This window comes from Lucilia sericata, unplaced genomic scaffold (assembly GCF_015586225.1).
Source record: "Lucilia sericata isolate MDLA Ls3-8-SP2 unplaced genomic scaffold, ASM1558622v1 Contig007447F_arrow, whole genome shotgun sequence".
In the NCBI taxonomy this organism is placed as follows: Eukaryota; Metazoa; Arthropoda; class Insecta; order Diptera; family Calliphoridae; genus Lucilia; species Lucilia sericata.
The window spans coordinates 3242-15007 of record NW_023997942.1 but is presented as its reverse complement, the minus strand read 5'-3'; the positions used below and the strand labels follow the sequence as shown (position 1 = coordinate 15007).

General features: G+C 30.9%; 1 long non-coding RNA gene across 1 annotated transcript; it reads right to left on the bottom strand.

Moving 5' to 3' along the window:
* Positions 1–8403: 8403 nt before the first annotated feature.
* On the bottom strand, positions 8404–9261 carry LOC119615728. Its single transcript, XR_005232469.1, has 2 exons — positions 9009–9261; positions 8404–8492 (listed from the first exon to the last, which is right to left on the bottom strand). It is a non-coding gene; the product is annotated as an uncharacterized LOC119615728 (long non-coding RNA).
* Positions 9262–11766: the final 2505 nt, after the last annotated feature.

Genomic DNA, 11766 nt, shown 5'->3' with positions numbered 1-11766 from the left:
ATGCTATTGACTAGTCTATGGAATATTCTATTGACTAGTCTATGGACTATTCTATTGACTAGCCTATGGACAGTTCTATGATTATTATATAGACTATTCTATTAACTGTTCTATTGACTAGTCCATGGGCTGTTCTCTTGACTAGTATTTGGACCATTCTATTGGCTAGTCTATGAACTATTCTATAGACTAGTCTATGGACTAGTATATGAACTATTCTATTGACTAGCCTATCGATTGGTAGGTCTATGGATTATTCTACTGCCCAGTCTAAGGTCTATTCTATTGATTAGTCCATTATATTAACTTGTCTATGGACTATTCTATGGACTACTCTAATAACTGCTCTAAAGACCAGTACACGAACTAGATTGAAGTACATAATGTGTCGTGGATATCAGATAGCACTAAAAAGTAAAACAGTACTAAATTTTCCATCCCTGGTCTGGAATACATGTTCGAATTTTTGTCCCATTAGGTCCAGTAGTTTTTGACTTTATCAGTTGTATACAAACATTACTTTTTATTCACCCAGAACGTGTTTAAGAGATTATAAAGAATTCTATACAATTTCGAAAAAATTCTATGTGTTGTCGGGTCCTAAAATGAAATGTCGTTAATGTAACAAGTTAATTATATATGTTGTATATTAAATCAAATCCGATGAAATACACCTATGCCATCGACCGGTTTGTTTTGCACTCCTTTAGCAGTGCCTAAGGTGACCACTAGGGATGCCAAACGGGACTGGCTTTTACAAATCCCGGGATTCGGGATTTTGAAAATTGCAATCCCGGGATCCCGGGATATTTCGGGATCCCGGGATTTTTCGGGATCCCGGGATTTTTCGGTATTTCGGGATTTTACGGGATTTCGGGATTACATGAATTTAATTATTTTATATATGAAAATCTTTAAATCATCATATTTGTAAAGAAAATTGTTTAATTTTGTGGAAATTTAACAGACAGAAGATATATTTAAATTAAAACAATCCAATTAATTCCAATTTTTAAATAAAAACTTTCAGAATTGCATAATTTCTGAAACTTTTTAAATACATACTTACTTCCTAAATAAAAATAAATATCAAGTTCCGAAATTAGACATAAGCACTTTTTAAAACCTCATACTGTTTCATGTGAACTAATAATTATAACAGATACCAATTCAATTATTCGAACATCAATTTAGAACCTATTCTTTGAAAAATATTTGGAATTTTACTCAAAATACATATTAGTTTTGGAACATATTATTATATTCGTAGTATTAATTTAAAATTTTAGGTGCATTCAGAACAAGGTAATTTACCTTTACCGGTATCATTCAGATTTGTAGAAAGTTAGAAATGTAAAATCCTCTAGTATTGAAAAATAAAGTTTGTATTCGACTGTGCCGAAATTAAATACCCACCATCAAAATATTGTAATGTATTGATATTAATATCAGCATCAATGTGATTTTCAGAGGAGGTCCAATTAGGTTTTTTGTGTCAATTTTGGTCCAAATTTGCAGCCCAAATAGAATGAGTCTTCTAACTCGTGTTTTCAGCTTACAGACACAGAATGTGTATACTTTTTGGTCGGTCTACGACCAACATTGCATTGCATTAGCACATTAACAAGTAAAAAGTTATAGTTGGGCGAAGCCTACCATATAATACCCTACACCAGTTATAAAAATAAAATGTGATTTATTGTTCATAATAAAGCATCTAAGTTGAATTGTACCTTGCCTCAGATATAATTTAGCTATTTTTTGTTGAATAAAATTGTGTACATTTAAGTCATATTTCGAAGGGGGCTTTGCATAGGGGCTAGCGTCAAATGAGGCCGCATCATCAAAAAATACATCAGGGTCATGAAGGCTAGTATAGAACTTGGTTTTGCAGCATTTTGTCGAGTTACGAGTATATTGAACATAATTATGAACTTAAAAACCCTATTTGGGGGGTTCAGTTGTATGGGGGCTAGGTCAAATATTGGACCGATGTTATCCATTTTCAATAGGATCCGTCTCTAGTACAATAGAAGATCATGCAAAATTTCATTGAATTATCTTCAAAATTGCTGTAGTTTGATTACAAGGTTTACACGGACGGACGGACAGACGGACGGACATAGCTAAATCGACTCAGAAAATGATTCTGAGCCGATTGGTATACTTTAAGGTATAGGACCAATATTATTGTGTGTAACAAACATCAGCACAAACCCAATATACCCTCCCCACTAAAGTGGTGTAAGGTATAAAACGAAGAAGTGAATAAATAAATTTATATGTGCTATGTGTATGGACTCATACCACTTTAAAAAATAAAAGGTTCAAATATGTATAAAATTAGCTCTGCGGAATTTTGTTTTGCATGAGTCAAAAATAAAATAAGATCGTAATTTTCAAATTAATTAAAATTATGGCTCAAAAAAGAAAATAAAAACAGTTTTTTGAAACAAATCCTAATCCCGAAAAAATCCCGGGATTTATTTTCCAAATCCCGGGATTCGGGATTTACCAATCCCGAAAAATCCCGGGATTTTCGGGATCGGGATTTCGGGATTGGCATCCCTAGTGACCACCCATGACCTCCGGTCTGATCGACTAGAACACTAACTACTAATCTAAGAGAAGTATTTCGTAAATGTATTAAATTAATTAGTAATTTCATGTTCACTTATTGTTACAAAGCCATTATTTAGAAGAGATTTTGGAGAGTTATTAAGGATTGCCACTATCCAGGCTTAAGAATAGTTATTTGACATTTGCTACCCTCTAGCATACCTTTGACATAACCCAAATATATTCAAACACTTGTAATTGTTTGTAATAAACTATATTTTAAACCATTTCCGTTGGCAATAAACTAACGGATGAAATAATTCTAGACATTTAATGTCAATTAACGTAATTAAATACCAAAACAGCAAAATACATTTCGCCATAAATTATATTCTATACGCCAAATGAACAAAAAAAAAAAAAAGCCCACCACAACAGCGTCATTAAATCATATTTCAAAAACGTATACTCATAGACCTTTTCAGTTGGCCCAACAAATCCTATATATACAATTTTTTTTTTAATAAAAAAATCCTCAGGTTTCAAAATTTTGTGTATATTCAACAAATACATACATATATACTGACAAAATTAAAACACTCACACGCTGGCAAAATATTTTAGAAATGAAAATAAATTTCAAACGAAAAACTAATTCTATTTTTCTACTCGAAGAAAATAAAGATCATAAAATAAAAGATATATAGATTTGAAAGCATAGAATTGCAAATTTTAGACAAAAAAAAAAAAAAAAAAAAAAAAAAAAAACACATAAAAATTTAAAAGATTTTTAGACTGGGTTAGCAGAACAGTTGAGAAATAGAGAGCCTTTAGCACTCAAAGTATTTGAAAAAAGAGAAAAAAAAATAATTCGAAATTCGAACTTTCAATATTTTTTAGTGCAGAAAATTTAAATTTCGAAATGCCGCCTTTAAATAAATTGCGAGAAAAAGAGAGAGTTTAAAACATTTTTTTACTCTCTTGATTTTAATTAATATTTTGAAATATTTTCAACGACCTTAAAGTTTATTTTCTTCTTTTGTAATTCTTTTTTTTTTTCATTATTAATAATTTTGAAATAGTTTCTGTCATCGGTAGGAAATTAAGATCATTAAGTGTTGTTCTTTTATTTATTTATGCAAAATTTATGTAGTAGAAAAATATATGAATGAATTGGAATGTGTCGGTCCAACTGTCAGTGTCTGTATGTATATAAAACAGTAGCGCTTTTATATAGTATTTCGTTCTTGTTTTTCTAATAGTATTATTGAGAAATAATTATAAATTTAGCATATCTAAACGCCCTGCTAAGTGGCAAAAAACACTTTCGCAATTTGTCAAACTGAAGAAAAAAATGTGGGCGCAACCATTGGCACTCGGCATGTGTGACAATAAATAATGCATTGTTCGATGTACATACGTAATTTTTTTATTAATAAATATATTTTGGAGACGGTTGGCAACAAACACTCTCTTTTCTAACGCACATAATTGTTTCAAATAGTCATGGTTCTAAATAAAATACATGACCGTGACTTCTGCTGAAGATTAGTTCATTAATATTTACATTTCTAATAACAGATTGTACAAAATTAGACAAAAAAAATTTATTAATAATATTAATTATTAATAGTTTATAGTCAAGTCTATAGACTAGTCGATAGTCTAGTCGATAGTCTAGTCGATAGTCTAGTCGATAGTCTAGTCGATAGTCTAGTCGATAGTCTAGTCGATAGTCTAGTCGATAGTCTAGTCGATAGTCTAGTCGATAGTCTAGTCGATAGTCTAGTCGATAGTCTAGTCGATAGTCTAGTCGATAGTCTAGTCGATAGTCTAGTCGATAGTCTAGTCGATAGTCTAGTCGATAGTCTAGTCGATAGTCTAGTCGATAGTCTAGTCGATAGTCTAGTCGATAGTCTAGTCGATAGTCTAGTCTATAGTCTAGTCTAGTCTAGTCGATAGTCTAGTCTATAGTCTAGTCTATAGTCTAGTCTATAGTCTAGTCTATAGTCTAGTCTATAGTCTAGTCTATAGTCTTCTATAGTCTAGTCTATAGTCTAGTCTATAGTCTAGTCTATAGTCTAGTCTATAGTCTAGTCTATAGTCTAGTCTATAGTCTAGTCTATAGTCTAGTCTATAGTCTAGTCTATAGTCTAGTCTATAGTCTAGTCTATAGTCTAGTCTATAGTCTAGTCTATAGTCTAGTCTATAGTCTAGTCTATAGTCTAGTCTATAGTCTAGTCTATAGTCTAGTCTATAGTCTAGTCTATAGTCTAGTCTATAGTCTAGTCTATAGTCTAGTCTATAGTCTAGTCTATAGTCTAGTCTATAGTCTAGTCTATAGTCTAGTCTATAGTCTAGTCTATAGTCTAGTCTATAGTCTAGTCTATAGTCTAGTCTATAGTCTAGTCTATAGTCTAGTCTATAGTCTAGTCTATAGTCTAGTCTATAGTCTAGTCTATAGTCTAGTCTATAGTCTAGTCTATAGTCTAGTCTATAGTCTAGTCTATAGTCTAGTCTATAGTCTAGTCTATAGTCTAGTCTATAGTCTAGTCTATAGTCTAGTCTATAGTCTAGTCTATAGTCTAGTCTATAGTCTAGTCTATAGTCTAGTCTATAGTCTAGTCTATAGTCTAGTCCTATAGTCTAGTCTATAGTCTAGTCTATAGTCTAGTCTATAGTCTAGTCTATAGTCTAGTCTATAGTCTAGTCTATAGTCTAGTCTATAGTCTAGTCTATAGTCTAGTCTATAGTCTAGTCTATAGTCTAGTCTATAGTCTAGTCTATAGTCTAGTCTATAGTCTAGTCTATAGTCTAGTCTATAGTCTAGTCTATAGTCTAGTCTATAGTCTAGTCTAGTCTATCTAGTCTATAGTCTAGTCTATAGTCTATCTATAGTCTAGTCTAGTCTATAGTCTAGTCTATAGTCTAGTCTAGTCTAGTCTAGTCTAGTCTAGTCTAGTCTATAGTCTAGAGTCTAGTCTAGTATCTAGTCTATAGTCTAGTCTATAGTCTAGTCTATAGTCTAGTCTATAGTCTAGTCTATAGTCTAGTCTATAGTCTAGTCTATAGTCTAGTCTATAGTCTAGTCTATAGTCTAGTCTATAGTCTAGTCTATAGTCTAGTCTATAGTCTAGTCTATAGTCTAGTCTATAGTCTAGTCTATAGTCTAGTCTATAGTCTAGTCTAGTCTAGTCTATCTAGTCTAGTCTAGTCTAGTCTATAGTCTAGTCTATAGTCTAGTCTATAGTCTAGTCTATAGTCTAGTCTATCTATAGTCTAGTCTAGTCATAGTCTAGTCTATAGTCTAGTCTATAGTCTAGTCTATAGTCTAGTCTATAGTCTAGTCTATAGTCTAGTCTATAGTCTAGTCTATAGTCTAGTCTATAGTCTAGTCTATAGTCTAGTCTATAGTCTAGTCTATAGTCTAGTCTATAGTCTAGTCTATAGTCTAGTCTATAGTCTAGTCTATAGTCTAGTCTATAGTCTAGTCTATAGTCTAGTATAGTCTAGTCTATAGTCTAGTCTATAGTCTAGTCTATAGTCTAGTCTATAGTCTAGTCTATAGTCTAGTCTATAGTCTAGTCTAGTCTATAGTCTAGTCTATAGTCTAGTCTATAGTCTAGTCTATAGTCTAGTCTATAGTCTAGTCTAGTCTATAGTCTAGTCTATAGTCTAGTCTATAGTCTAGTCTATAGTCTAGTCTATAGTCTAGTCTATAGTCTAGTCTATAGTCTAGTCTATAGTCTAGTCTATAGTCTAGTCTATAGTCTAGTCTATAGTCTAGTCTATAGTCTAGTCTATAGTCTAGTCTATAGTCTAGTCTATAGTCTAGTCTATAGTCTAGTCTATAGTCTAGTCTATAGTCTAGTCTATAGTCTAGTCTATAGTCTAGTCTATAGTCTAGTCTATAGTCTAGTCTATAGTCTAGTCTATAGTCTAGTCTATAGTCTAGTCTATAGTCTAGTCTATAGTCTAGTCTATAGTCTAGTCTATAGTCTAGTCTATAGTCTAGTCTATAGTCTAGTCTATAGTTAGTCTTAGTCTAGTCTATAGTCTAGTCTATAGTCTAGTCTATAGTCTAGTCTATAGTCTAGTCTATAGTCTAGTCTATAGTCTAGTCTATAGTCTAGTCTATAGTCTAGTCTATAGTCTAGTCTATAGTCTAGTCTATAGTCTAGTCTATAGTCTAGTCTATAGTCTAGTCTATAGTCTTGTCTATAGTCTAGTCTATAGTTTAGTCTATAGTCTAGTCTATAGTGTAGTCTATAGTCTAGGCTATAGTGTAGTCTATAGTCTAGTCTATAGTGTAGTCTATAGTGTAGTCTATAGTCGAGTCTATAGTGTAGTCTATAGTCTAGTCTATAGTCTAGTCTATAGTCTAGTCTATAGTCTAGTCTATAGTCTAGTCTATTGTCTAGTCTATAGTCTAGTCTATAGTGTAGTCCCTAGTCTAGTCTATAGTCTAGTCTATAGTCTAGTCTATAGTCTAGTCTTAGTCTAGTCTATAGTTTAGTCTATAGTCTAGTCTATAGTCTAGTCTATAGTCTAGTCTATAGTCTAGTCTATAATCTAGTCTATAATCTAGTCTATAGTCTAGTCTATAGTCTAGTCTATAATCTAGTCTATAGTCTAGTCTATAGTCTTGTCTATAGTCTAGTCTATAATCTAGTCTATAGTCTTATCTATAATCTAGTCTATAGTCTTATCTATAATCTAGTCTATAGTCTAGTCTATAATGTAGTCTATAGTCTTATCTATAGTCTAGTCTATAGTCTAGTCTATAGTCTAGTCTATAATCTAGTCTATAGTCTTATCTATAGTCTAGTCTATAGTCTAATCTATAGTCTAGTCTATAGTTTAATCTATAGTCTGGTTTATAATCTAGTCTATATTCTGATCTATAGGTCTGGCATATAGTCTAGTCTATATATCTATATCTATAGTGTAGTCGCTAGTCTAGTTCGTAGTCCAGTCTATAGACTAGACTTTAGTCTAGACTTATCTTATCCCGAAAATTATTAGTCTTATTTTAAAATAATAATTTATAGAATTATATCATTTCTGATCTTTTGTTTTCAATTCTTAAAAAATGTCATTAAGTTTTTAGCGTAGCATATCATAAGTCCGGTTCTAAGGATAAAATATTTTTAAAATCTCCAAGAAATATAAACTGTACATTGTTCTGCTAAGAAGTGTATATATTCCTCAAATAGAGAATCCTCTCTTTTCTCTTTTAAAAACTACAAAACAAAAGAGAACAACTACAAAAAAGCTTAGGAGAAATTCCGTCGGCTTTGCGAACAGGTGAAAGAGACGAATTTACAAATAAGTTCAAGAGCAACTGAAATTACTTAAGGTAAAAAGTGTAAAAGATAATGAGTGACATATAGGAAAGTATATTTGTAGGCGGTTACCGGTCTATGACGTAAAATATAAACAAAAGGAGTTAAATTGGGAAAATTATATGTAATCAAGTTGGTGCAGTACGGTATGTTGATTATCATTGTTTTACTGTACTTTTCTTTTTTTTTTTTTTTGTAAACAAATACAGGGGACCTAAGTTTATATGGATGTATGTGTATTTATCTTAGAACCAGCACTCATACACAGATGCATGTATGAATTTGAAATGAATAGAAAGAATATTTTTTCTTAGTTGAGCAAAAATATTTTCTAAAAATATACTCACCTTGAAATGTTTTCGATTTAGATTTCGACGAAATTTGTTAATTTTGTTGTTGTTGCTGTTGTTTTATATATTAATTTTTATTATTAAATATATAAAACGCCTGTTTGACGACAACGACGAAAATATTAAAGATGCGAAGATGGCTGTTGTTCGAATAAAAATATTCCGAAATAAATTTTTGGATTTTTATTTTTTTGAATTTTTGGTTCGAATTTAAATTTAACAGATCTCCAACAAGAATCTATGATGAAAGAAAGCAGCAGATAGAAGAAAGAAGAAAAAAAAAATACAAAAATTAACTCAAAATTTTAAAGATGATAATGATGATTATTTGTTGTAGTTGTTGCAAAAAAAAATCAAGAAAAAAAATTAAGAAAAGTGGGTGGTTGTTAAAAAAAGATTTTGTTTCTTTGTGGTTGTATTTGTTTTTCTCGAAAATAAAAAAAAAATTAAACGTTCATATAAAATTAGCACTGAGATTTATAATAGAATTTTCTTTCTTTTTTTTTTAATAAATTTGTTTGTATTATTGTAGTTGTTGTTTTTTCGGTTTCGTAATGAAAGATAACCTTCAAAATAATTTCATGTACAGAATTTTTCTAAATATTGAGATTGCGAAATGAAATTGAAAGCACTTGTTAATAAAATATTTTGTTTGTTTTTTTTTCAAAATCATATGCAGTGCAAATTTTTTAAATTAGTTTTCTGTTTTTATTTTTTAATTCTTATATTCATTATTTATTTTCAAATTACACACTTCTTATTAAAGCTCTCCTAAATATCGATCGTTAAATTGGCTCAAATTTCGTCCAATCGCTTAACTTTTTAGCAGTTTGTTATTATTTTAATTTTTTTAAAATTAAACGTTTAGAAAATTAAAAGAACTTTGATCGTTGTTGCTAAAAGAAATTCGTTTTGGGAAAAAACTAAGATTTTTTTCTTACTAAAAAAAAGCGACGTTAACCAAGCGACGGTTTTCTCTCAACTAAAGAAAACTTTAGGAAAATTCAGAAAAAGCACAAAAATTATTTTCGAATATCAATGTTTTGCTTTCGAAATTTTTCCTTTTCCTCTATCTCTCAATTAGTTTTGCATTTTGTGTTCTTCACAATTCTTTGAGTTTCACCTCTCTTTTTGATTTTTGAATTTTCTTCATTTTTTTTTCTATCGTACCGAACATTGTACCACAAAACTACACAAACAAATTTTTCTTTTGAGATTTTTCATTTAATGTTTTTTATTTTAAAATTCAATAGATATTCCTTTTGTATTCATTCGTCTTCGGTTAGTGTGTACTTATTTATTTACATTAAAAATTTGTTTAGATAATTTTGGCTTTTAGCCATTATTTTTCTAACTATTATAATTTTTCTGAGATTTTCTTTTTTACATTTTCATTTTCGTTATACTGAAAATTAGCTTGTTTGTTTATCATTTGGTTTTTTTTTTTAATTCGATTAAATAGTTTTGTTTTAAAAATATATTTCTGTATACCTTATGTTGTTTATTGCAATCATCTAAGCATTTTCTAGCGTAAAACAGAACCAAAGATACGCCACTTGACGGTATTTGTCAATATTTATTTGTTTGTCAACCGGAAATGCGTTTATTCACTAACCCAATAAAAAGACAAACTGAAGACCTAAGACCTAGCCTAAAGCATAGTCTAAATCTATTCTAGAATCTTGCCTATAGTAAAGGCTATAGTCTAATCTGTAGTCCATTTTAGTCTATAGTCCAGACTAGTTTGTAGTCCAGCATAGTCTATAATCTACTCTAAAGTCTAGTCTATAGTCTAGTCTATAGTCTAGTCTATAGTCTAGTCTATAGTCTAGTCTATAGTCTAGTCTATAGTCTAGTCTATAGTCTAGTCTATAGTCTAGTCTATAGTCTAGTCTATAGTCTAGTCTATAGTCTAGTCTATAGTCTAGTCTATAGTCTAGTCTATAGTCTAGTCTATAGTCTAGTCTATAGTCTAGTCTATAGTCTAGTCTATAGTCTAGTCTATAGTCTAGTCTATAGTCTAGTCTATAGTCTAGTCTATAGTCTAGTCTATAGTCTAGTCTATAGTCTAGTCTATAGTCTAGTCTATAGTCTAGTCTATAGTCTAGTCTATAGTCTAGTCTATAGTCTAGTCTATAGTCTAGTCTATAGTCTAGTCTATAGTCTAGTCTATAGTCTAGTCTATAGTCTAGTCTATAGTCTAGTCTATAGTCTAGTCTATAGTCTAGTCTATAGTCTAGTCTATAGTCTAGTCTATAGTCTAGTCTATAGTCTAGTCTCTAGACTATAGACTAGACTATTAGTCTAGTCTCTAGACTATAGTCTATTAGTCTAGTCTCTAGACTATAGACTAGACTATAGACTAGACTATAGACTAGACTATAGACTAGACTATAGACTAGACTATAGACTAGACTATAGACTAGACTATAGACTAGACTATAGACTAGACTATAGACTAGACTATAGACTAGACTATAGACTAGACTATAGGACTAGACTATAGACTAGACTATAGACTAGACTAGAGACTAGACTATAGACTAGACAATAGACTAGACTAATAGACTAGACTATAGACTAGACTATAGACTAGACTATAGCTAGACTATAGACTAGACTAGACTAGACTATAGACTAGACTATAGACTAGACTATAGACTAGACTATAGACTAGACTATAGACTAGACTATAGACTAGACTATAGACTAGACTATAGACTAGACTATAGACTAGACTATAGACTAGACTATAGACTAGACTATAGACTAGACTATAGACTAGACTATAGACTAGACTATAGACTAGACTATAGACTAGACTATAGACTAGACTATAGACTAGACTATAGACTAGACTATAGACTAGACTATAGACTAGACTATAGACTAGACTATAGACTAGACTATAGACTAGACTATAGACTAGACTAGACTAGACTATAGACTAGACTATAGACTAGACTATAGACTAGACTATAGACTAGACTATAGACTAGACTATAGACTAGACTATACTAACAAACTAAACTATAGACTAGACTACAAACTAGACTATACTAGACTATAGACTAGACTATAGACTAGACTATAGACTAGACTATAGACTAGACTATAGACTAGACTATAGACTAGACTATAGACTAGACTATAGACTAGACTATAGACTAGACTATAGACTAGACTTAGACTAGACTATAGACTAGACTATAGACTAGACTATAGACTAGACTATAGACTAGACTATAGACTAGACTATAGACTAGACTATAGGCTAGACTATAGACTAGACTATAGACTAGACTATAGACTAGACTATAGGCTAGACTATAGACTAGACTATAGACTAGACTATAGACTAGTCTATAGACTATAGACTAGAATATATTCTATGGACTAGAATATATACCATACTATAGACTAGACTATAGACTAGACTATAGACTAGACTATAGACTAGACTATAGACTAGACTATAGACTAGACTATAGACTAGACTATAGACTAGACTA